The sequence below is a fragment of the Phocoena sinus genome, chromosome 8 (genome assembly GCF_008692025.1).
Source record: "Phocoena sinus isolate mPhoSin1 chromosome 8, mPhoSin1.pri, whole genome shotgun sequence".
Classification (NCBI taxonomy): Eukaryota; Metazoa; Chordata; class Mammalia; order Artiodactyla; family Phocoenidae; genus Phocoena; species Phocoena sinus.
Window position 1 is genome coordinate 77287095 of NC_045770.1, and position 26080 is coordinate 77313174.

At 35.8% G+C, this 26080-nt stretch overlaps 1 protein-coding gene across 1 annotated transcript in view; it reads left to right on the plus strand.

Annotated features, from left to right (window-relative positions):
- The window catches only part of LUZP2 (leucine zipper protein 2), a 514848-nt gene that overhangs the window by 68426 nt on the left and 420342 nt on the right, over window positions 1-26080 (plus strand).

Below are 26080 nucleotides of genomic sequence, written 5' to 3' on the forward strand. Positions count from 1 at the left end.
GGTCTAATTAAAGAGCACACAAGACGATTAAAAGTTAGAAGACACTCTCAGAGTGCTGATGCAAGGACCGTAGTCAGAAACAATTAAGTACTGTATTCCATCCCTGGCCATAGATGGGACTTTAAGCCCAAGCACAGAGGAGCTATTTTTAGTGGAGGTTTAAAATGCGTTGATTGAAAAGAGTTTTGTGATTCTCCACTGTTGATCAAGTCCCAAAGTTGGTGATGGGTTTTCATTCTTCTTCCACAAGAGCAGCACAAAGGTGGACTGTTTCATTGCCCAGGACTGAGCCTTTATTCTGCATGGCCTGAACATACTGGCAGCAACCTCTCTGCCTTGGCTACTATAAAATAAAATGACCCACACAGGATAAGGATCTTTTCAAATCTATGTGAATGGAAACATTATCTGATTATGTTTCTGCTGGAAAATGAAGAGGGGAAATAGGATTATATCTAATTCTGAAATTGAGAAGTATGAAGGAAACTCATTATGTATGAAAAGTCAGGGCAGCAAAATTCTTGATTCCATTCCTAACTGACACACCCTCTTTCAGGCTCTTGTAACCAAACTTTCCTTCTAGTGTGAGGACTGTTTGGTTTAGTCCCAGTAGTTGATGAACTTAGTCTCTGCTTGCAAACAAAGCCCAGGTGACTTTCCGAGACTAAAATGGAATATTTTAGTATTCTTTATTCTGTATTCTTTATTTATTTTTATTTATTATTCTGTATTCTTTATTTTCTTTTAAGGTTGCTTGTCACTTGAGTTCACAAACGGCAGATGGTTTTAAAATCACTTTGCTTCCCGGTACTATAATAACTTGCCCCAATAACAGCCCATTTTAGTATTTGTTTCTAGCTCTACACTCAGTGCTAATCATGCATAATTGTTATTTTTTGAAGAGTCTTGCTATTTACTCTGAACTCTTGTGTTGTGGTTAATAATTCTTCTAGAGAAAGGAAATTCTCAAAGTTTGGGGCATTTAAGTATATGCCTGTCAATATATGCAGAGAATAATAAATATTTAAAAAATGGAAGCCCTGCCCACAATGATTTTTAAGTACAGTGAATCTCTAGTGTTCCAAAAGTACACTTGCTTTTTAAGGATACTGTAATTTAAGTGGCTCAGAAATCGAAGTTTTAATGTTGGTTATATACTACAAAAACAAAGAGCCATCACCTTATAGAAATGTTAATTTTTATAAGGATAAATTTAAAAAAAAGTCAATGCACTTTTCACAACAAAAATCGAATTAGGCGTTCCTAGTTTACTTTAGATATGAAACTTCTGCAGTGTTGGTTGTATGTGAAAACTGTGACAAGTCTTCTTTAAATTTTCCCTCTTGCCAACTCAACCAAAAGAGCATGCTGGGCTTAAAAAAGCGAAACTTTTCCTAATCGGTGGCATGTCTTATTATTGTGATTACTTGGTAACAATTTACTGTACCGGATACCCAGATTACCTTGTGACAGTAAGAGAACTTGACAATGAATTGGGTACTATCAATATGTCATTTTGCAAAGAAGAGCTCATGTTTCAGTGGACTCTAACAGAAGGCCATTCTCTTTGTAGTATTTAAGAGTTCTTGTACGCACTTGGTTAATGTGCACATTAGAACCTAAACTGAACGGATTTGCAAGAACAGTTGCATTAGTAGAGGTGCGCTTATTGCCCGGCTGAGAAAAACAGTGTAGCTGAACCATGACCACCTGTGACAGTAGGCTTTCTAGCCAAAGACTTATGCTAACTTAATTTCGTAGTCAGTGGTCCTGTTTGTGAAGCAAAAGGCATTTCACATGCTTCAATTGTGTTGAATGCGCTAGCAGAGGGTGGCAGTTGCTAAATTTTCCTATTGCCTTCGGGTGTTATCACTTGTCTTTTATTATTAAGTTCTTTTCAAAGTGTGGAGAACACAGATCTGAGACTCTTGGTGCAAAAAAAAAAAAAAAATTATTTGCTTCAACATCTCTTTCTGGTCATAGCTCTTTAATACCTTGCTATTATCTTTCCAATAGGTCTAAGTTCAGTTCTGTTTTAAGGTTAATGAATGTGTTCACTAAAGTAAATGCTGCAATTAGAGAAAGATGGTTACCGTAAAATAGTATTCTACCCACAGGGATGAAAACTCTAAAATAATTCTGTCTTTTAAATACGAGTTTTTGAATAGCTTTCTGTTTTTATTTTTTCCTTATCCCTGCGTTTTCTGTAGCAACTTTATATGCCGAAGCACAAAAATTCCATAATTTTCACCAAAGTGAACAGCATCTATGCCCCCCCCAGTCAGAGTTACTTCATTTGTCCTGAAAGAAAGCTAAATGTTCACCTTCAACAATAGCCAAGAACTGTTCTCTGTTTTACTGCTGAACCCCTAGAGGTAAAAAGAGCTGTAATTTCCTGGCATATTGTCTCTCCTGTTTGTAAAGTATGTATAAATTAAAAAAAAAATAGAGTGAATTTAATGAATGATGTAGCTAGTGCAGAAATCCATTTAACCTGTACACAAATAAATGTGGTCAAAGAAAGCAAACATATCTTCAGAATAGAATAACTGTACTTTTTAAATAGCCTTATTCTGTAGAAGCATTAAATTGCTGTTCCAAGGCAGCCAGCAATTCACTTCAGAAAGAAGTAGTACAGGTATTGAAAGGAATAGTAGGGTGAAAAAATCTTCAGAAGTTCTTGGTGAAAAGGGACCCATGGAGTGCTGGAGAAGGCTTGTACTTTAGTCTGCTGAACCTCTGTTCCTTTATGCTGTGATTCTACTCTTGATACTTTTGGCTTTAAATGACTTAATGGGGAGAGAACATGGTAGGGGAGGAGTGAAGGTCTACTGACTTCTGGTGGTTTTCCATCAAGCAAGAACTTTAAGCAGATGGTCGGTTATAGTCCTCCCAACAGGAGTCACCTTACAGGTCTGTCCTGGGCCCTCTGATCAGCAGTCACACCACATGTTTACTTTGGAATGTATTTTTAGATGGTACTATATATTGAAGATGCCCCAGGCTCCTATTTGCTCTGTGCCTCAATCTCTCCTCAGAATCAAGTTGATGGATAGGATAAAGGAAAGACAAGAGTCACAATAAGCACCAAAAAAACACAATAAGCACCAAAAAATTTTCATTTTTAAGCAAATTTGATATCCAAAGGAGTCTTACTTTAATTCCCCCAAATTGATCTGAGGTACTATATTTTTTTTGTCCCAAGCCCAGTACACAAGGAGTCTTACCTCACACACACCTTTACATGACCCTGCATACATTTCTTTGTAAGAATTTCTCCATTCTGTGTAATTGAGTTAGAGAAATGTCTCATCCAGGCCAAGATATTGGCAAAAATGTTTTGACTTTTCTGCGGTACATGGGCCTCCCACTGCTGTGGCCTCTCCCGTTGCGGAGCACAGGCTCCAGACGCGCAGGCCCAGCGGCCATGGCTCATGGGCCCAGCCGCTCCGCGGCACGTGGGATCTTCCGGACCGGGACATGAACCCGTGTCCCATGCATTGGCAGGCAGACTCCCAACCACTGCGCCACCAGGGAAACCCAATGTATTGACTTTTTAAATCCCTTTTCAGGGCCTTAGTTGCCTAATTACAATAGCAGTTTTTTTAATGACTTATTTGTGGAATATCTTTGTGCACTAAATTTTCTTTATAATTAATGAAAGAGACACCTCAAACATTTATGAATTGACTGTACAATTGTCCCAGACCAAACTCTATGTAATTGGAAGGGAGAACTTGACCTACCAACCAGGAAGGAAAAATCACTGAAACGACTGGCGGTATATGGGTGTAATGAAATTATGCTTTCTCATGTGTGTTATGAGAGCGCTTGTGTGTTGTGGGTGCATGTGTGCTATTTTTAACTGACTTCTAGAGGAAAATCTTTTTTAATAAATAGGACAAAATCATTTAAGTAACCTGATTAAACAGATAATGTTTAATATTAAATTTTCTTCTCTAGAAAATCCAAAAAATTCCATTTGAACTTATCTTCATAACATTCAGAAATGTTTTTGATGTTTTCATTATTACACATCAAAAGTGTACTTGCAATAAATCCGTTGTTACATAAGACATCAAGGCAATAAAATATTAGTTACAAATACATGTACCTATAATCTAGTCACATTCAGAAATATTTATGTATAAGGTAAAGTTGGATAAATATTAACAACAAGGTTTTAAACAAAGTTTGAAGTGTGAATAGAGGAAAGAGCAAATAAAGTCAATTAAGCAATATCAAAAATAACTTTTACCGAGGACAATGAGAGAAATGATATTTTGTAATTGACAGTATCATGCAACATTTGCTAGTTGTATGATGTTAGGTGAATTGCTTAGCCTTTTTTTTTTTTTTTTGCGGTACGCGGGCCTCTCACTGTTGCGGCCTCCCCCGTTGCGGAGCCCAGGCTCCGGACGCACAGGCCCAGCGGCCATGGCTCACGGGCCCAGCCGCTCCGCGGCATGTGGGATCCTCCTGGACAGGGGCACAAACCCGTGTCCCATGCATCGGCAGGTGGACTCTCAACCACTGCGCCACCAGGGAAGCCCTGCTTAGCCTTTTTATCCAGTTTTTTCAAGTAGAAAATAGGACTACTCATAGGAACTACCTGAGGGGGCTGTGGTAAAGACTGAATGAGTTCATCTAAAAACAGAGTTTACCATATTCCGTGGAACATAGTAAGTACTTAACAGTGGTTAGCCTGTGCAGCTATTACTATATAGTTATTATTTTCATGAAATTTTTGTATCTGTGATTGATCTGGACATAGCAGAATAAATGAAAACTTGGATGCAAATAAATTGGACGGCACAAAATTAACAAGAGTGACAGTCGTCATGCAAAAGAAAGAAAAGATCGCCAAAGAAGAGGGGGAGCAGGAGAAATAATGAGGATTACCTGGTAAATCGGGTGGGTCTTTGAAAAGTGTTTTGGTTCCTGGATGGTACTGTGCACTTTGGTGAACACCATGAAAAATTGGGATATTTAATTTTACCATATAGAATATGATTTAGCACAAAAGTGTATGATTAGCAATATTTAATTTATATAGCTACAAGTGAATTTAATTAAATTGCATAAATTGTACCATCAAATCAAAGCCGTGAGCATAAGCATCAATGAATAAAAAAGGATGCTTTCAAGCTACATAGGCAAGATTGATATAAAAGTTTCTACAACTTTATTTTCTACTTGTTAATTTTATCATCCATCAGCAAGCTATAAAAGGTAGAAACATTTAGAAAAATTAAGGGAAGAAAATGTAGATTTTTTTTTTCTACTATTGAAAACAATTTGAGAACTGCTGATATAGAAAAAGCTCAACTGCTGTATGTCTTAAGAATCATCACATAAAAGGGACTTTATAGTAAACCAATTTTGAAAAGAGCTTTGGAGATCATGTACTCTCAACTAGTTTGCACATAGTTTATCATAAACTCTTCATAGTTGTGCTATGAAATTCTGACTATTAAATGAACAAGTGTGTATATTTTTGCCATAGATTACTGTGTGTGTATGCATATGTGTCATTATATGTCAGTTGAGTGGATCATAGAACGGGGTATAATTTGCTGCTAAGGGAAAAGAAAAGACATAGATCATGTTAAATCTGCATCAGAAAGGGGCACATGTTTACTGGGACATTTAGAAATGTTGCTTCATGATCATAAGATGCAAAAAATATATATATCGAAAGTAAACCATTCCATTCAGACACAATCTAAAATTCAACCAAATAAACACTGTGCTCTGAAAATGCTTTCATGAATACTAGGAGACATCATTATACCATAGGTAGTGATTGCATTGCAAATTATGTCTGACTTGCTTGGTGCCGCTTTCGAGTTTTTTAATCTCTTTGAGTGTACTTTAAAGAGTCTGTTATTGGGAAACATGCTGTGAATACAAGGTTGTGTTCTCATCCAAAGCCCTTCATATTAGAGGTGAGAAAACTGAGGTCCAGAGTGACTGAGACTTCCCTAAGACCACAGAGGAAAAGCAAAACAAGAACCCAGAACTTTCCCTAGTGCTCTCTCTCTTCTATCAAATGATTACTCTCCATGTCATCTCTTCTGTAATTAAGACGCATTGGTATAGTTGGTACCTACCTTATATCCAGAACTATTCTAGTTATTGTAGAGTATAAGGTAATTTAAAAAATTCTCCAGCCACGTAGAATCATGATAGAACAACATGCTACAGTCAAAGGGAATTACAATAATGAGCTGAACACCATTTGTTCACCTGTATTCAGTTGTTTTTTGAAGAGTGAGTTGGCCTAAAAAAGATTTCCAGGTCATTTTCAAAACCCAAAGCAGAGTCACTAATGAGTTCTCAACTTTGCACAATTCACCTTGCAAGAGATACACCTATAGTGGTTACTGTTGGCTTTTCAGTTCTATTGTAAGGTGATATTTTTGGTACCTTTGGGATCTTTTCATTGAAACTCTTTCCTATAAGTGTAGTTCCTAGGAGACATTTGCTTATATATATTCCTCACCTATTAAATCTATACTGCAACTGTGTAGTATTGTTCAATGGGTAGCATACTGAACTATCTTACAAAGATGAGGTCCTAAATATGTTCATATCTAGCTTTAATTTATGGTGATATTACATTTCATTTGGTTTACATGTCTCTATACTTTCATCATAGCCTATCAACAATTTTTAGTTATATAATATTTTTTAGGGCAAAGTGGTAATAGATTTCATTCTACACATACATATCATAAACTCCCTGCCTTTGGATAGGTTTCTTAACCATTCTGAGACTTAAATTTCTCATCTATAAAATGGAAAATAATAATGTCCAACATTTAGGGCCATTAAGATTGAAGAAAGTATATTAAGTTCTCTCTCACTACCTGCATATAGCTGTACTCTTCATCCTTCAGGAAATCCTAAGGCATGTTAGCTATTACTATATGTAGAAATTATTACGATTCAGTGTGTTGATTTTATATTGGATACCTCAAGCAATCAACATTTAATTATTAAAAATCAAAGTAAATTAATTCCTTAAATGAATTTCAAAGTTCTTGACTGACACAGCCAAAATAATAAAATCGTAGTTTATTCTTGATATGATTCTTCTAGGGGTGGGGTCAGGAGGGAATTGAGCTCAGTGAATGCTCCTTAGGAAAAATGGAACAAAAAGCATGCGATGACCTGCTGCCTTCCAAAGCAGTCCTTTCAGCTGAGCTAAGGTATCGGCAAAGGCTAACGTAGATTCTGGGTTAGCCTTTATCTCATGTCCCTATGGAGGATGTGACTTTCTGTGACTTCCTCCTGTTTATCCTCAAAAGGGTTTCTAATTAATTCCCCATCTTTTAACTCTGTTCAACACACAACTCTGAGCATCTAGAAGCACTTACTCAGTGAGTAGCTTGAGATGAATGGGGTAGGGGTTACAGGAAATGTTTGTGCTGTCGTATGTGTTAAATCCAAAGAATATGGAATCAAACAGACTTTGAGTCAGCTTTACTAGCTAAATGATTTTAGAAATGTCAATTAACATCTCTTAGCCACATTTTTCTCATCGATGAAAAGGCAAAATAACATTGCCTCTCTCATATAGATTTGTCAAGAGGATCAAATAAGCTAAGGTACAAAAAGAATAGTGTCTAGCACAGAGAAATACAACTCAGTATATTGCCAATTTTACATTACCTGGCTGAAAGGATTAGAGAGATTTTACCCTACCAGAGTGTATTGCATTTCAGAAAGAGCAGTCCTTAATAAAAACTTTTACTTGGTATAGGCAAGACAAAAGTGTTGGTGAACAGATTTTGGAACTCAGCCTTATCCTCCCTTATTACAGATGAAACACAACAACAACAAAAAAACCCTGAATGGAGAATGTATTTTCCTCCAAGCTCATGTGGATGATTTGAGACCAATGTGAAAGTCAATTCCAAATCACCGTAACCAATTCCAGTTAGGAACACTGATTTAAATACATGCAATACCTCAAGAAAAATAGTATGGAAAACTAGTATGACATGACCTAGCTTCTATTCTGAGTCTGAAAGCTCCAAATTATGTTGCTAATAATTTTGCTAATCCAGTTAAACATTAAATATAGTTATTGAAATTATATTACCATATCACACTAATTCCCTTAAAGAAGGTTCATTTTTTGAGTTGACCTAAAGATGGCAGGACCAAAAAGATGTATCTTGAAGTAGGACAGCATAAACACCAACAATCCTTTGGACAAGTAGAGGATTCTGGATTTTAAAATTAAGTAGTCTCACAATGGGTAAGGTTGGTCATGATCTCCACAGAATGGTGGAGAAGGGGCTGGAGTGGCCGAGGGAAATAAAAAGCCTAGCACCGTAGGGCACTTTGAATGCTATGTGCAAGAACAGAGATGGTAGGAGTAGAAAGGAAAGTCCTCAATCACTAGCCTTCCTCTTTTTCTTGTTTTTTTTGTTATTTTAATTTTATCTTTTCTAATGCTGGCAGTCATTCATTTCTGGTCTTTGCAGTAAGCTAAGTTCTTAGCATTGAGCAGAAAAGGCGGGGGAGGGGGCTGCTTTAAATTATAAAAGAAACAAGAAAATGCATGAAGAATTTAAGTGACATGTTGGCAAGAAGCAGATATGGTTGAGTAAGCTTTATATTGTTGAGAACATGTAGCTTTTTCCTTCAGATACCACAAAATGAAATGTGAGCTCATTCTACAAAAAAAGTTCACATAAAAATGTGGGAAAACTTTTTTTTCTGACACTACAATTTAGAGAAATATTGAAAGATACTGAATCCCTTTTGTGTAAAAGGGATTTTTTTATGTATGGATTTTTTGTTTGTATGTCTTTATTTCAATTGGTATTTTATATGACATGTAAGTTATAGATTCAGCCAGTAATGTTGAGGACTAATTATTGCCCTGGCAGTGTGCTAGATGCTTACTCTCTGTCACTCAACCCTTACTTCCTTGCAACACATTATACTTATACATGTTTTATCACTAGGGAGAAGGAATTTTAGACATATTAAATAATTAACCCATATTTTCCCAGCTAGAAAGTGGTCAGATCCTAGCTCATTTTTCTGAGAATCGTTTTGTGAATGAAACTATAGCTATGTCTATAAAATGTAATCTCTGCATAAATACACACTGAAGAAAAAAACTTATAAACAAGAATGCTGAAACTAGACTGTTGGCAAATAGCTGCATGTTTGCATGAGGTGGGACAGGCTACATTAAAAACATTCTTAAATAAAGCAGCCAAAGAAATTCATTATTTTTAAACCAGATAAATTGAAGCCTTTATTATAAGTACAAAATTTTGCAAGCTAATTTCAATATTCCTATGTAGAAAATATATGTTTCCTCAGATCAGTATTTCTCAAAGTACACTCCTCAGTGTACCTAAATCAGAATCTCCTGGGATGCTTATTAAAAAGGCTACTTCCTTGTCCCTACCGTAGACAGATTAGATTAGATTCTCTGAGGAAGGGGCCAAAGAATTTTGATTTTAATGTGGAAATCAGATGCTTTCTATCTGAAAATTTGGAAACTATTTGAAACTGTAGAGTCTGGGACACTTTGATCTCTTGAGCATTTGCTTAACATGGACATTGCAGCTGAAGTCAAGAGGATGGAAAGATGGTGATGTTTTGGCAAAAAATAACACCTATTTTCACATGTATATAAATGAATTTAATAGGTGAGAATCTTGTCACATACCAAGGCTGCATTTATCAATCAAGTTGCATGAAAATAATTCTCTGCCTCCTGCGCTTTTCTACAGAGGGCTAAGAAACTAAAACTAAACTCAAATAAACTAAATGGTATAAAACTATATGACATGGATTTATCAGGGGGCATACTTTATTTAGAAAGTACTTGATAGCAAGGTGAAATCTTACTGATAGCACTGAAAAGAATGAAAACTCCACTTTCTCCTTCACATTTTAGCCTGGTAAAAATGAAAATTTTGATCCCCACCTCCTTCATTAGTAGCAGTTGGTTTTGACTGATGTGGAAAAACAGATTTTGTTTCAATTAACTTTATGTGTTAAACAGAATGTGCAACTATGTCAGCCATATTGCCTGCTTCTCTTCCTCTCTGCAGTATCAGTTAGTTCTCCTGAAATAATAAAGAAAAGAATCAAAAGATGATATGATAATAAATAAGAGCTAACACTTATGTAATATCTTAAACCAGGTTAATCCTCACAGTAGACTTCTTGTGAGGTAGTGGTTGTTGTTGCCTCCATTTTATATCTGTGGAGACTAAGGCACACAAGGGTTAGATTACTAATCCTCAGTTATAAAGTGGTAGGTAGTGGAGTCTAAAGTCAAACTCCAAATAGTTTTCTAGCCCATGTTCTTAATCACTGTGCTACAGCGCCTCCTAGTGTGTAACGTAAAACACTGGCATGACCCTAAATCTGCGTCAGCCTCATATGTAGGTTCCGATTTACAAGGTGAGAGGACAGAAAAATGTAACTTCCTCTCAGGTTTCCTCTAAGTTCACAACTAAATATAACAGACGGTCCTTTCTTTAAAGTTCCAACTAAAATAATGTTCATTTTATTTTGTTTTTATTGTGAAAGAAAAATAATCATGAATTTGTATAATATGGTCTTTATTTGTGGATGTTGTTTTTCCAAGTCACACCAGGGACCTGTAGTGTCCTACCATCTGGCTCCAGATAGCTTCCATGTTTCAACTGTGGAGCTTAGAAACATGTGGTGGGAATCAGACTGACCTGCGTTCTAACTGCAGCTAAGCACTTGCTACCTGTGTGATCATACCTAATAGTAGGTAAAAGTTATTGTTTGTTTTTTTGTGTGTAAGAATTGTACTACACATTTCTTTAGGATTACTTTAATGCTTTTTTGTACTTCATGAATGTGCTTTATAGATTAGAACACTGAAGATTAGAGAAGTTAATATACCTAAAGTCACAACATTACTAAAGGTAGAGGTGAAATTTTTGTTGTTGTTGTTGTTTTCTGTACGCGGGCCTCTCACTGTTGTGGCCTCTCCCGTTGCGGAGCACAGGCTCCGGATGCGCAGGCTCAGCAGCCATGGCTCACGGGCCCAGCCGCTCCGCGGCATGTGGGATCTTCCCGGACCAGGGCACGAACTCGTGCCCCCTGAATTGGCAGGCAGACTCTCAACCACTGCGCCACCACGGAAGTCCTAGAGGTGAAATTTGAACCCACAATTTAATAGACGTAGCCTCAAGGTCAGGATCCTCATACAGTAAAGTTAACACTGAAATTCATGGTGTCAGGCATTTGGGAGGTAACTCAGAAACAAAGGAGCTGTTGAGAGCCACATGCAGACTAGTGTAAAAACCAGACTTGTGCCATACACGCACGTGGATGAGTGAGCTAAGGGGTCTGGTGTACGCAACTCCTCAAAATATCCCCTTGTCACGAATAGTGTCACCTTTTGTTTTACAGATGTGAAAGTTAACAGACTCATTATTTGAACTCAGCCTATCCTGAAACCTAACCTAATAATAATAATAATTATTATTATCATTATTAGTATTATGACCCCCAGATTTTCCTTAGAAAGTTTGTGTCGTTTTACTGGAACTGCACTTCCATTTGTAGTCAGAAGATGGCACTGTGAAGTATGAAGTATAGTACAGTCATCTCCGTTCTAGATTTAACCTGTTCATTGACTGACACATTCATCTCAAAATTGATGTCTAAAATAATCTGGCTTCATTTCACATCAAAATAATTACCAAAGATAAATGTATGTATATTCATGTACATGTATATATGCATGTATATATGATATATACTATATAGTATACATGTATTTTATAATATATGCAATTATAATAAATTATCTATATATTACACATAGTTATTTTACAGTTTTTTGAGAATTTATCCTTGAAAATAGGCTTTATTTGGAAACACAGTGCTGTTAGCTTGGTCCCATTCATCACTACAGTGATTCCTACAAGTCTAGTTTCCTCCTAAGTGGAATTGGACCTGAAAGTTTAATAATGGACCCATTTCCCCAATGTACTCTTAATTAAAAGAATTTTCCAGGACAGACTTTAAGGGAAATAGGCATTATGTGAGGGAGATAAGGATATCTGACATATAGAATTTAAATTTTAATTTTTATACATGCTCATATCTTTTCACTTCATCCTGTGTAGCAATTATTAATAACTCCTTTTTATAGATGAGGAGACTGTTAGTAATGACAGGTAGATGGCCCAGAGCCAGGGCTGAGTTTGGCTTTCACAACACCCTAGTTACCTTGGGACCTGGAAAGTTAGACTGTAGAGGAGGCAGAGTTGCCTTGTCTTAGTCTGCTTTGGCTCCTATAACAAAATAGCATAGACTGGGTGGCTTAAGCCACAGACACTTACTTCTCACAGTTCTGGAGGCTGGCAAGTCCAAGCTTAAGGTGCTGGCAGATCCACTGTCTAATGAGAGCACTCCTCCTGGTCTGCAGACAGTGGTCTTCTTGTTGTATCCTTACCTGATGGATCAGAGAGACAGAAAGCACAGTCTTGTGTATCTTCTTCTAAGAGCACTAGTGTCATCATGAGGGTTCTACCCTCATGACCTAATTACCTCTCAAAGGCCCCACCTCCTAATTCCATCCCAGTGAGGGTTAGGGTTTCAACATATGAATTTCAAACGGACACAAACATGCATCCCTAACATGCCTGTTAAAAGATGAAGCAAAGGCTATCATCCTGGAAGGGTTTAAAGGAGGTGGTACGTATGCAATATTTGATGTTTTGTCATGCATGATTTTGGTCCTACGTTTGGTCCTGCTTTTGAATTCACAAAAGGTTTGATCATGTCTGAACTGGAAACATCTATACATGAAAGAAAGTCTACACAGAGTCATAAGATGATTAGTCATGATCCTGTAGTAATCATTGGTAATGTTTTATTTTATTTTTATAGTCAATGTAGCAAGAGAAAGAAATGGATGAGATTTGTCCCAGGCCAACAACTATGTTTTAAAGCACTTTCAGATATTTGGAAAACATAAATTGATCAATGGCCATTTTTAAATTATGCTGCTATTTTGACTATCTGTTTAAAGAATTGAAAGTGTAAAGATTATTTTTTAATATGCTCAAGACCTGTGTAACACAAAACAAAAAACGTTTTGTCTGTGACTCCTTTCTATCCATCATTCCTTACAGCTATAGTAAGTTTCAGGGCCAAGATTTGGACCCTAGACTCTGATTCCACAGCCTAGATTGTACGATGAAAGATCAGTAGATGAATCCCATCAGTCCTAAGCAAAGGCTAAATTCTGGTAGAAATGTGTGAATTGTTCTTTCAGGAAATCACCAGCTTTTGTCTACTGCAACCTTTCAAACACTGAATGTAGAGAGTGTTTATCCCAAAGAAGTGCTGAAAGGATGATAGGCTGGGAAAATAAGAATTGCCAGACAGAATGCTAAGTGGAGGGCAAAGTGACAATGGAACCGATTTAGTGTTTTGATGCAAGTATAGTACATTCTGCACATACAGTCAGGATTCCCTGGTGACTTTTTGTAATAAGAAGTGCATCTGGGGAAAGAAAAACAAAAAACAAAAAACCCAGACCTTTGGAAATTAGAATGTTTTAAAGATGAGTGGTGAGCGCCGTGACCATAAACAGATGCTCACAGTGCGTCACTGGCATTGAATTAGAGTTTGTGGAGGAGGAGACTGGATTGTTGGGAGAAAAAGGCTCCACTGAATGCAGGCAGTGACTGTTTTCTGTTTAGGGGGATAGTTTTGTTCTGGCTATAAAAAGGACATAAAAGACAAACTGTCAGAAAGAGGGAGATAAATATTTCGTGGGGATGAGTCCCTTATTCCTCATTCATAGTGAAACTGAGAGTGTAGTAACATGAGAAGAATGGATTCAGAATAAGTGAGTTTGCCTTATAGCTGAGCAACCCTAAGCAAATAAAACAGTCTCTACATCTCAGGAGAACTGAGGAGGGGGTAGCGAAATGAGGAATGTGAGGGAGACCAAATGTCAGAGAGTAAAGTTTCCCACCTCTGGGAATAGAGAGGAGAGAGTTGTAGAAGGTGTCACAGAACTACATGATTTTCAACACTTAAAAGTATTCAGGAAAAAATTGTTTAGGAAAGTAAATCTCAGGAAGAAGACAGCTATGTATAAAGGCACTAAGATGAATAGTAATAATCATAATGATAAAAAATTCAAAGTTATAGCTTCTAAGCAGAATTGTAAAAAGTTAGTGGAAAATAGGTGGTCCATTTGCCATTTCCATACTAAAAAAGGAAAAGAAAGAGAAAACCCTTCTTATGTTTATATAAATGTGAATGAAAATTGTCACATAAATGAATTTTATGTGACTTGAGGACGTCAAGCAAATTTTATATTAAGAATTTATATATCAAAAAAACAAACAACCCAATCCAAAAATGGGCAGAAAACCTAAATAAACATTTCTCCAAAGAAGACATACAGATGGCCAACAAACACATGAAAACATGCTCAACATCTCTAATTAAAAGAGAAATGCAATTCAAAACTACAGTGAGGTATCACCTCACACCTGTCAGAATGGCCATCATCAAAAAATCTACAAGCAATAAATGCCTGAGAGGGTGTGGAGAAAATGGAACCCTCTTGCACAGTTGGTGGGAATGTAAATTGATACAACCATGGTGGAAAACAGTATGGAGTTTCCTTACAAAACTAAAAACAGAACTACCATATGACCCAGCAATCCCACTACTGGGCATATACCCTGAGAAAACAATAATTCAAAAAGACACATGCACCCCAATGTTCATTACAACACTATTTACAATAGCGAGGTCATGGAAACAACCTAAATGTCCGTTGACAGGCGAATGGATAAGGAAGATGTGGTACATGTATACAATGGAATATTACTCAGCCATAAAAAGAACGAAATTGGGTCATTTTTAGACACACGGATGGACCTAGAGACTGTCATACAGAGTGAAGTAAGTCAAAAAGAGAAAAACAAATATCGTGTATTAACACATACATGTGGAATCTAGAAAAATGGTATAGATGATCTTATTTGCAAAGCAGAAATAGAGACACAGACGCAGAGACCTAACATATGGACACCAAGGGGGGAAGGGAGGAGTGGGATGAATTGGGAGTTTAGAATTGACATACATACACTACTATGTATAAAATAGATAACTAATGAGAACCTACTGTATTGCATAGGGAACTCTACTTAGTGCTCTGTGGTGACGTAAATGGGAAGGAAATCCAAAAAAGAGGGGATATATGTATACGTATAGCTGAGTCATTTTGCTGTACGGTAGAAACTAACACAACATTGTAAAGCAACTATACTCCAATAAAAATTAATTATAAAAAAATAGCTTAAGTTTCTGTGGATGTTTATCCAATGTGAAAAGAAGCCTGTAAGAGTAAAATTGATCTTTTTTTTTTCGTAAGAATGTGTCATTTAAAGAAAAAGTACACCAGTCAAATCTTTATAAAAATTTGTTTAAAACAAGAATTTATATATACATAATGTATTGTAACTAAGGTATTATCACTATCTACAAATAAATGTTTTCAAATAGAGTAGAATACTTTATTGGGTTCACAAATAAGTGAGGCAGATCTACCTTTGAGCAGGCAATACACACACGCATGCACACACAGACACACACTCATACACACCCGTGTGCTACATCTTCAGCCTTGTATAAAATTGTGTAATAACTGTACAGTCTTGCCTGTGTTGAGGTAGGGAATCAGGTTGGCCAGAAATTTTTCAAGGTTAAGTTCCAACCCCCATAAGAGAAGGAGAAAATTAGAATGCAAGGAAAATAACATAGTCTTGTGTTCCAGGGAGTTGACAGGATATCAGTTTGGTCCAGTATCTAACATCCCAGCATATGGAATATTCATATGAAAAGATAACATATTGTAACAGATTTCAGAGACTGTAGTAGATCTTTTTGGTGCCTGGTCCATCTTCACTAGGAGTGCCCCATTTGCCTGTTGCTTTTTCTGGTACCAGTTGCTTTTGGTGGCACCAAATGCTAATGAATCACCTAAAAAATTACAGAAAAATGACCTTAGTGAGATTTTTTGCCTAATCCTGGGTTTTATTCATCCTCTATTTCAGCAACACCTTCTCCTATCCCTAACCTCCCTTAATGGGGTCCCTTTCTCTACCCCTGCATACTGTGTATTTTCTCCCCCATCTCACCCCCAACCCGGTGCCTAATTAGGCTTCCTCTCCCACCCTGGGTGTGATACACCCTCTCCCTCCATTGTCCCCCAACCTCCTCGTGCCCTATCCCCAGTCTCTACAGTCAACAACCATGTGGGTCTACCTCTGTGGTGCAGTGCATGCTCCAAGCTTCCCTAGGGACCAAGGGAAGCTAGTCTTCTGCTGGGACCACTTCTTTGCTGAACGTTTTTGTTCTATCATGTTCCATCTCAACTTCTTTTGAAAGTACTCACTCATTGAGATAAAATCAGTTTCCAAAGGAGGCCCCTCTTAGGCTTTACTTTTGGGAAAACAGACGTAAGATAGAGGCTGATCTACCTCAGTTGAATCCTAGTCTTCTGCATTACTAGCTATGTGACCTTGAATGAGCTGTTGAAAATTCTTCATGATAATTTGTTTCATTTGAATTGGAAAAATAACCAATCTGGAAGTCTTGTTGTGAAGATTAACAGATAACAGATTTAAAACACCTGTCACTTATACATATTTAATATATGATACTTTTCTTTACCATTTAATTATGGAAATTAATGCAAAACCTATTTTTGTGAAATGTGAACAGGTTTTATGTGAATGTGAAATTCTGTGACCACTCGAGGTGGAATAATCTCTATGATGCAATCTGTGCCTCAGAACTCTTTGTATGGCTTCTTTTTCAGGGTTTGATAATTTCTTGTTACCATATATGTTAGATTTCTCTTGTAATCCTCCCTAATACAAAATACATAATTTAAAAAAAATCATCTGTGTTCTAAGTTGAACCATATAAATGAAATCTTATTTGAAAAAGACAACTGCCTGTCCAAAAAATTACTGCTACAGTTTAAGAATTCTATACATCTTTTATGTAAAAAGTTTATCCTATTTATTCAATCTCATTTTTATTTTTTCTTACATATCTATTGACTCCAAAAATATCAACCACCTCAGTGAGGGCATCGATCACATCACTTGCGGAAGTTTAATTATTTGAGCCAATTTCTATAATTTTTTTCTTAAAAATCCACTTAAGGAGGTTGAATTTATCAGATGGTATAAGGTAGTTATGTTGCTGCTCAAAGTTATTTTTATGTTGTGTTTAACACTTATGATATATGAGAGGCTGTTTTTAATTACATCAAAGTCCTGCCTTTTTATCACTGAGCAAGTAATTTCCCTCCCATTAAAAAAACAAAAAACAAAAAACAATTTACTTTATCTTTGGTTTCTAAGATGACATATTCCAGGAATTGTTTTTGAAATGTGGGGTACTTAACACTTTGTAGTGATTAAGGTTCTACTGACTTGGAAAATAAAATGGAAATGATGAAGGGGAAATGATTCTTTGAGAAGAAGGGATTAAAAGGGCTTTAATTCATCATACTTTATTAGTGAATAAAATAATAACAAATACTAATAGAGAATAATTAGACAGCACTTATGAGTTAGATATTACCTCATTTAATCTATGTTGCTTAATTAAATTATTATATACGATGTATAAATGAGTATATTACAGCTTAGCTAAGGCAAGAGGCTTCAGCTGGCCAGCTGGTCAATGATGGAGCCAGAATGGTGGAGCCCAGGGATGTCTGAAGCTAAAGTCTAGGTTCTTTGACACTTTAGTCATGGCTGTTAAAGTCCTTTGAATATTTTGAGGAAAAATCTGATGGAGCTATTTTTCCTTTGTAACATTCTATACTTACAGGTTGGCCTAGCACAAAATAAATAGCTACCTGAAGGTATATTATCCTTTCTATAAATCATCAGGGAGAAATCTTAATTCACTTGATTTTAGTGTGGGCTTCAAATGCCTGTCTCTGTCTTTGTCTCTCTATCTCTGTCTCTATTTCTCTTTCCAATTCTTCCTCTCCCTCCCTTTTTCTTTCCTGGCTTCCAGATCTGGCAAAGGGAGCCACCTCTCCCCCACTAACTTAATTGTTTTTAATTGAGTGAGAATTTGAGTGGGTCCATAGATTCTTAAATTTAGGAGTTTGGGATAAATCAGGGTATATTCTAGGGACAGAAGATTTTGGTTTCAGAAGCAAGAAATAATTTACCTCAAGAAAGCATAAGGAAGTACCATAGCCTGAGAAAGAGAAGTGTGCAGACCCTTCCTCCTCCTTAAACAAATCTAAAAGAAACTGCTAAAAATTATTAACGGATATGTTTATTGATTGTCCCTAATATAGTTGTGAGAATATTAAGTTGATAATTGAAGCATCAGAAGATGATAGTGTATCATCATGCAAACTATTGAGTTGTTCTTTTTTTGGTCTTTCTACTTTTTATTTGTTCGCAGGTCAAAGCTAGTCAGCAAATGGAGAATAGTTCATAAACTGGTTTGCTCTCACAGTCATCATCATCTTCTTTTCTGAGGTCTTGCTTCATACTTTGACTACAGCTGTTCTTCAGACAATTGTATTTAAGGACTATTAACATCACCACTCAAATACTCTAATACTTTATTCTGAATGAGTCTTGAATTTTGGAGAGTCTTGCATGTCGTTGAATAATGCAGTCTGTCATCTGAGAGAATCTAGCAAATTGGATGTAGGTTTAGGGGAAAAGACAAAGGTTTGAATTAAAGATTCTTTCTTTCAAGGTTTTATTGTTTTTATATATTTACAACACTTTGAGCTTAAGTCTACTAAGAACAAACTTGAAGAAAGGAAGCATGAGATTTCCAGAATCAGGAATGGATTGTGAACATATTGGAAGAACAGACCTAATACTTCTCCCTCTAAAACTATCTCTGCAAAAAGTTGTTGGCAAAGAGGTTTTGCATCTTTCCAGGATATAGTTTCAGTGAAGCAGGTCTGCATGTGTACTGGAATGTGTTGTTTTCCCATGTCTTGGTCTTCTTTGGATTTCATTTATTTATTGTTTGTTATATGAGAAGTTATACTTCATACTTTAATAAAGTATTACTGCCTCATTATAGTTAATTGATAGTAACAATAGGTGCTTTCTAAAAAAGAATATAAACAACTGCATTTTTTCAAGAAAATATTTTGGTCTTTTTAAATTTGTGAGTGAGCATAATAACAGGGAGATTTTCATTTTAGCCAAGCTTTAGACATGAAGACATTGCCAGCACAGGCCTGGAATATATCTTTGCTCCTCTCTGCTAGCTCAGTATAACAACAGCAATAGCAGCAAAAACAACAATAGCAACAGCACCTGTTGGTGTCAGGCAGCTATAAATGCTTTACTTTTAATATCTGATTTCTTTAGTTTCACTAGTTTTCTTAGTTTATTATCTGATTTAAGAAGTTTCATAGTTGTGCTACTGTAAAGTAGCCCTACAATGTATAAAATACCTAATATCTAAGATCTTTAATTTTGCAGAATTTGCATGGTAGGATTTTAAGGATTTTACTCTCAGAAGGGGAAATCTGGTGGAAAGACAGCTGTCAAGATACAATAAAATTACTACCAACAGAACTAAATTAATCACACTTTACAAAAAGTTACTATCTACTCCAAAACTCACTAGTGTATGACCTAAAGGAATGTTTGAAAATGGAATTGTTATCAACACGAAGAGAAGGCAGAATTGAAAAATGATTGAAATGAATATTTGTGTGTGTGATCACATTCGAATATCACTTTGAAGCACACTTGGCCATAGAAATCAGGTGTGATTTTTATGTTTTCCCATCCAGGGGAACCATATATATAATAAAAGAAAGAATGCAATAGCATTGAGATTGCACAAGAGAATCTTTGTGTATAAATTTAAAATTCAGTAAGTTGCTGAATAATAGTTAATGGAACTTTTAACAATGGAAAGGAGATTGGAAAAGGCGGTCTTATCTCTCACACACATTTTCCTGTGTTCAGTTATCCTTTTGGAGGTGGGGGAGATGGGGTACAATGAAGCATGGACCAACATAAATCCCACTTATACAAGAACTGAAACCTAGGCCAAACTAGATTTAGGAAACCTGAGAGTTTCAGTTAGATAGTCAATAGTAATACCACTGAAATGTCAGATACTTATTTTTTGTGAGCATACCCCAAAATAAATCAAGTTAGCAGAGAAGATAAATCATTAGTTAAACCTACAAGAGGTCGAAATATATAGTTCTGTTACTGTCACTGAGGAAAAATAAAAATTCAAGGGTGATTGATAGATACAAATGTTTTCCAATCATCACCTTACCCCTCTGCAGACAAATATTCATAGTTAGCTAAGTTATGATCAAGTCATAAAGATAATGACAGTAGTAGCAGCTATTATCTTTTCCTTTTGAAAAAAATTGTCTTGGGTCTTAGCATTGTGCTAAGTGCTATAGCTCTTCATATATTTTATTCTCTTACAACTTCACAGCATAGGTTCTTTTATCACTGTCATTTTACAGTTGAGGAAACTAAAACTTGGGGAAGTTAAGAATTTGCACAAACCTCACAGATGGTCAGTGCCACAGGTAGGAATTAGAGACATGTCTTTTAGTGGGCAGGTTAAGAACGAGCCTTTTTACCACAATCCATGTGAGTTTTAATTGGAAGTAGAAGATGAGCAGTCCTGAGAAATGAGTCATCCAAGACACACTATAACTTAATAGCTCATCTTCCATTTATGTGAAGGACATCTAAATAGTGGCTTATTAGTCACATTACATGTTTCCTTTAGCTAGTGAAAAATATTCCTTTTTTATTCTTTTTCCTAACCTATGGACTGAATAATTCCAATTTTTTAACTTATAGTCCTAGGTATATCTAGCCTTTGTGATATTATATTTAGATCACTTTGAAGGAGACATGCATATCTCACCCTCTTATTCATACATTCACATAATCGTCTAAAATACCTATTTCATCATGACTGGGTTTCACCCAGCTATCTCTGAGGTAATCCTATTTATGTCATCCTCAGGGCAAAGCTTTGTCATCTACTCCATAGTTGATTCAGGGTGGCTGTCATCATCAGAACCATAATATCATCTATTGGACTCAGAACCTTAATAAGAGGGATTTGCCCAGGTAACCTTGGAGGTCTTGTTTAAAATGGATAATCTAGACTGCATATGTTTAAGCAGTTGTTCTTAGAGAGTTTGACCTAGTCTAATTTGAGAAATTGAAAATTTGTTTTTAGATCTCTCAGAATATTTTTTTGTCAACCTGGACCTCACCAAAACAATAGTTTGGGCTGTAGCCCAAGACAGTGACCTCTTCAAATGTCGACAGTCAATACATCTGACACAAGGTGATGCCAAGGACCAGGAATAGGGGACCCTCTTAGGCCTCTGCTGGCCAAAGCCTTCCTGCCAGTCTGACCCCCCCACCCAACTCCTAATAAATTGAACTGGTCTTGTTTCTTAAAAAAAATTAAAAATCTACTTGTGCTTGAGTACCAGTAGGAATAATGGATTAATATGCTAACCTTTACCGAGTAATAGAGTTACATTTCACTAGCAGTCCTCTGAAGAGATAAGCATTTGTCATAGTGGCGGTATTGTAAATCTTAGACATGGTAGCAGATCACGTGTGCAAGCCCACCTCCAGAACACAACTCTCTCCCTCAGACCACATCAAGACATTTTTGAGTCTTAATGACATATGTGAAAAAGTGAAACATATTAAGATAAGAATTTATAGAAAGTTTACATTGAAGTAAACCTTATGTGCCTACAAAGTATGAAGAAATGGAATCTGTTGTGAAACAAATTTGGAAACCCTTGAGTTAACAATAGGAAAGAAGCTTCTTTATTCCTATTGTGGATTTTAAAGCTTCATGACAAAAGCAGTGATTTAATAAGTAGAATTTTATAAGTTGCCTTTTTTTTAACCCCTGGTTTTCTTTTAAGAGCTTAGGGGACACACTAGTTTTCAACTACTAGAAAAACCTGGCACACAGAAGTAACTAAAAAAATAATTTTTGGTTAAAGGAAAGAGAATCAATTTGCTGGTTAGTACTGTAGGTTCATAGGTGAATTAGGTAGATATCCTGCATTTTAAGAACATACAGTCCAAAGGAGAGATTTTTTTTTTCTCTTGTAAAGATCCTTATTAAATAGTAAAAGTTATAAAATCCTATACAAATATGCATTTAGGATGTTATAGAAGCCGCAAGAATGTAGAGCTTGTGTCCTACTGTGGTAAGGAGAAGAGATGAATCAAGAATGTTTAATCAAAAATCATCTTTCGAGCTGCACATGTGAACTTTTGTTTCTAAAGTTGCATTAGATCATTGAGTATATTATCCTCAAAGACTGGTGAAGTTTTTGGTTCTTAAACTGACATGTAAGTTGGATTTTACGGCAAACACTGTACCAAGGGTTTTCCAGGATTGCAGTCAAATCAAGAAGGTGAAGATTCTGGCTCTATATACACCACAGCCAGCCACAATAGTCAGTTCTAGAATGAAGAAGGACCCGTGTTGAAAGTAGACAGTATGTTTTTAATTCCCTAGATATGTATTTCTACAATTAAATATCTCTGTGAATGGGCACTGCTATTCGCTGTAGCCTTTTAAGAAACGGTTAAGAAGCTGCTGTAACCTGTTAAGAGACTGTTATACAGCAATATGCTTATACTTGAAGACAGAGGGAGAACAAAAAGCAGCTAGACTGTCTCTATGGCAATTTTTTCAGGGGGGAAAAAGAAGCATAGCATTTCAATGTTAAAGAAGGAAAACTTGGCGATGTACTTTGTAGATGTATAGTATACCTTCTTTATGAATCAATTTGTCATTGCCCACCTTGCTTTTCAAAAAGTAATGAGAAAACTTTCATAGAAATCTCCACATTTAGTTTAATTAAAAGGAAATATATTTGGAATTACAAGTTTAATAGCTCTAGTTCCAGTGAAGCAGATCACAATGAGGGAGCAGCTGCTTTGCAATTCAAAAACAGATGGTGCCTTTCTTTTTCTATTCAGACTTCCCTCTGGGAAATGATATGTCCATCGAATATCAGTAAAGCTATGATTTCAAGACTTCTTTGTCATGAAACGCTTTCTGGAGGAATGATGTTAGCAATGTCTTATAGTTTGCATGCATGTTTCCCTTGACCACTGATTTGTAAACATCACCAAATACTGGAAATGATTTTCTTTTTCAAAAATGGAAGAAATCAGAAAGTGCAGAAGAATCTTTTTTGAATAGTTTAATATTTGGCAATAACTGGCCCAAAGTTTTTCTAATAAGTACAAATAGCTGATTTTATTAGGAAGGTATTTACCTATGAGGAGAGCATTAAAGAGAGTGGTTTGAAAGAAAACTATAGAACCTACTTGCTCATGAGGCTTTCACAATAGAGCACATACCCTTAATAAACATGCCTTTAAATTCATAACAGTACTTAAGACACTTTACATCAGTAGACAGTGAATAGTAATTGGCATAAATATTCACATGATTTTATTAACCTAATTCTAAAAATTGAATTTTATCAAGTCTTTCTTTCATATTGCTATGTCTTTTTTTTTTTTTTTTTTGTATTTTCCTGAAAGAAGCAAAGTCTGTTCCATTCATCTAATTATACAATACAAAGATATGAACACAGCCATGGAACCTGTTAAGTGCATCAGTAAGCGAGTCCTGGATGTGTGAGCAGGGTGGAGGCTCCGCAGGTAGTCTGAAAGTCCTTTGAGGGCAAGATCTCAGTCTTAGGCTTCTTTGTGTCCAGCATAACTCATTGTCAAAGCTTGACCCATGTGCTGAATAAATATATAGTTTGATAAATTGTCAGGTTGTTTTCATTCAAGGTGACATTTAAATATTTTTCACAATCCTAAAGAATTTTATGTTGGCTTTTCTGTAATCAAGTACGGAATGATGTGAGAGCAAATAGGGCTGTGCAGTCATCCTTTTGACAAGAAGTTGTTTGGGCTTCTTCACTGGATTTTTGGCTTTGATACAACTCAGAATGACTATGATCGTATAAAACAAGATTTACTTAGTAAAAATATTCTATATGTATGATTTGGAGGAGTCAGTAAAGACTCAACATATAATCTTTCTGTTCCCAATTTCTACGCTCACTTTTCTCTCTCTCTCTCTCTCTTTCTCTCTCTCTCTCTCTCTCTCTCTCTCTCTCTCACACACACACACACACGCACACACAAACAACACATGGTAATGTTGTACCTTTTTTCCTACACACACATAATTCAAACTGAAAGTTTCCCCACAAATTTCTCTCCACCAATCCATACTTAATGTTTTAGCAATTATCTCATCTTATTGTTTCTGAAAAATTGTACTTAAAAGTTATTCTATAATAAACCTTCCCTGATTTGCTTTCAGTCAGCATCTGGCTATACAGTGAGAATCCCTCTGGTGTGGATTTTTATTGTGTTTTTCCTTATAGTTGCTTTTTAGTATAAGAAATCTAAGTGTTCTCCAGATCGAGGTCTCTATAGATTATACTTAAGATGACAATCTCTCATCGGATTTGGGGCTTAAGGAAGTAACTCTTTTTTATTTGAAGTAACATTTAATTTTCAAAAGAAAAATATTTTTATTTTTATAGCATTGTAGACAATGTAGAAAATATGGAAGAGCACAGGTGAAAAAACTCTATTCAATAATATCTTTAACATTTTGTATAAGTTCTTCGTATACCAGGGACCATGTACAGTGAGTTTAATGGTGGTTAGCGAATAAATTAATACATATTAATTAACTTAAAATTTCAAGTGCTGGTGTATTTAAAAAACAAACAGTTAATTTGTAATGTTAATTTGCAAATAAGAATATTACACTGCAGACATTGGTAATGGTTTTCATTTCGTCAGGTTAGAGTATTTAGATTGCCTACTTAGCTCTAAATCAAGATCCTGGTAACCAGTATTCACAGGCAAACGAACCATAAGAGATAACAATATTACTTTAATTGAGGTCCTACCTAATCTCTCTGAGTAGGTAAAGATTCAATGGACTTGGTTTTTATTAGAAACCTGCATCATTGCTTTGTAAGATATTAACTCTGACCCCAATGAAATCTTTTATCAAGGGTTTTAGAGGCAATGCTGCATAAAGCATTAGATAAGAGTGAAAATGTTACTCATATTTTTTATACAATGCAAAATGAAGATTTCTTAATGCATTCTTTTTGTGGTAAGGCTTCTTAAAAAACAGAGGTCAGGTGAGGCATAAAGGCAGTGAAAAGTTGAATTGATACCTCCACTCATTTAACTCATGAATGAGTCAGAATTTAATTTACCCTAAATAAAAATGTTGGACAGATGCTGAAATGGGATAAGAGTCTAGTTTTCAAATTAATTTTCTTGGTTACTGGAAGTGTTTCAGAAATTGAGCTGGCCAGTTCCATCATCTAATGCCAAGTGATGAAGGTGCTAAATGCTACATTTCATTACAAAAACTAATATATTAAATATTTTAAAATTAAAATATTGTTTTATAATCTGTACATTGCCATTCAAGTCACAACCCCTGGTCTCTTGTGCTGGTCACCCAAGGTAATATAACATGACTAATGTTAAACATGCATGGCCCGATTATAAGGATGATGTATCCTCATGAGAATTTAAGCTTTGACGAAACATGCAGGCAACAAGGACTTTATAGCCAAGAGCTCTTCTTTAGAAAGATTCCATTCTATTGACTTCTGAGGCATCTAGTTGGAAAAGTTATTTTTTTTTTCTTTCTAATTCAGAGTTTAAATTCTTTAGATAGAGTTTAGGTAATGATAATCCACCCTTCCCTGAAATCCACTGTACACCATAGCAAAGCTATTTTTACTGAGCAAGAGCAGTGTTTTCATACTGTAGACAGTAAACTCTTTCAGATTCTTTGGCACATTTGTGTAGAAAGAAATGAATAATACACTTACCACAAAGTAAATTGATTCATTTAATTATGAGACATTGTGCAGTAGTTTTTAAAAAATTAAAATGAATGGGGACAC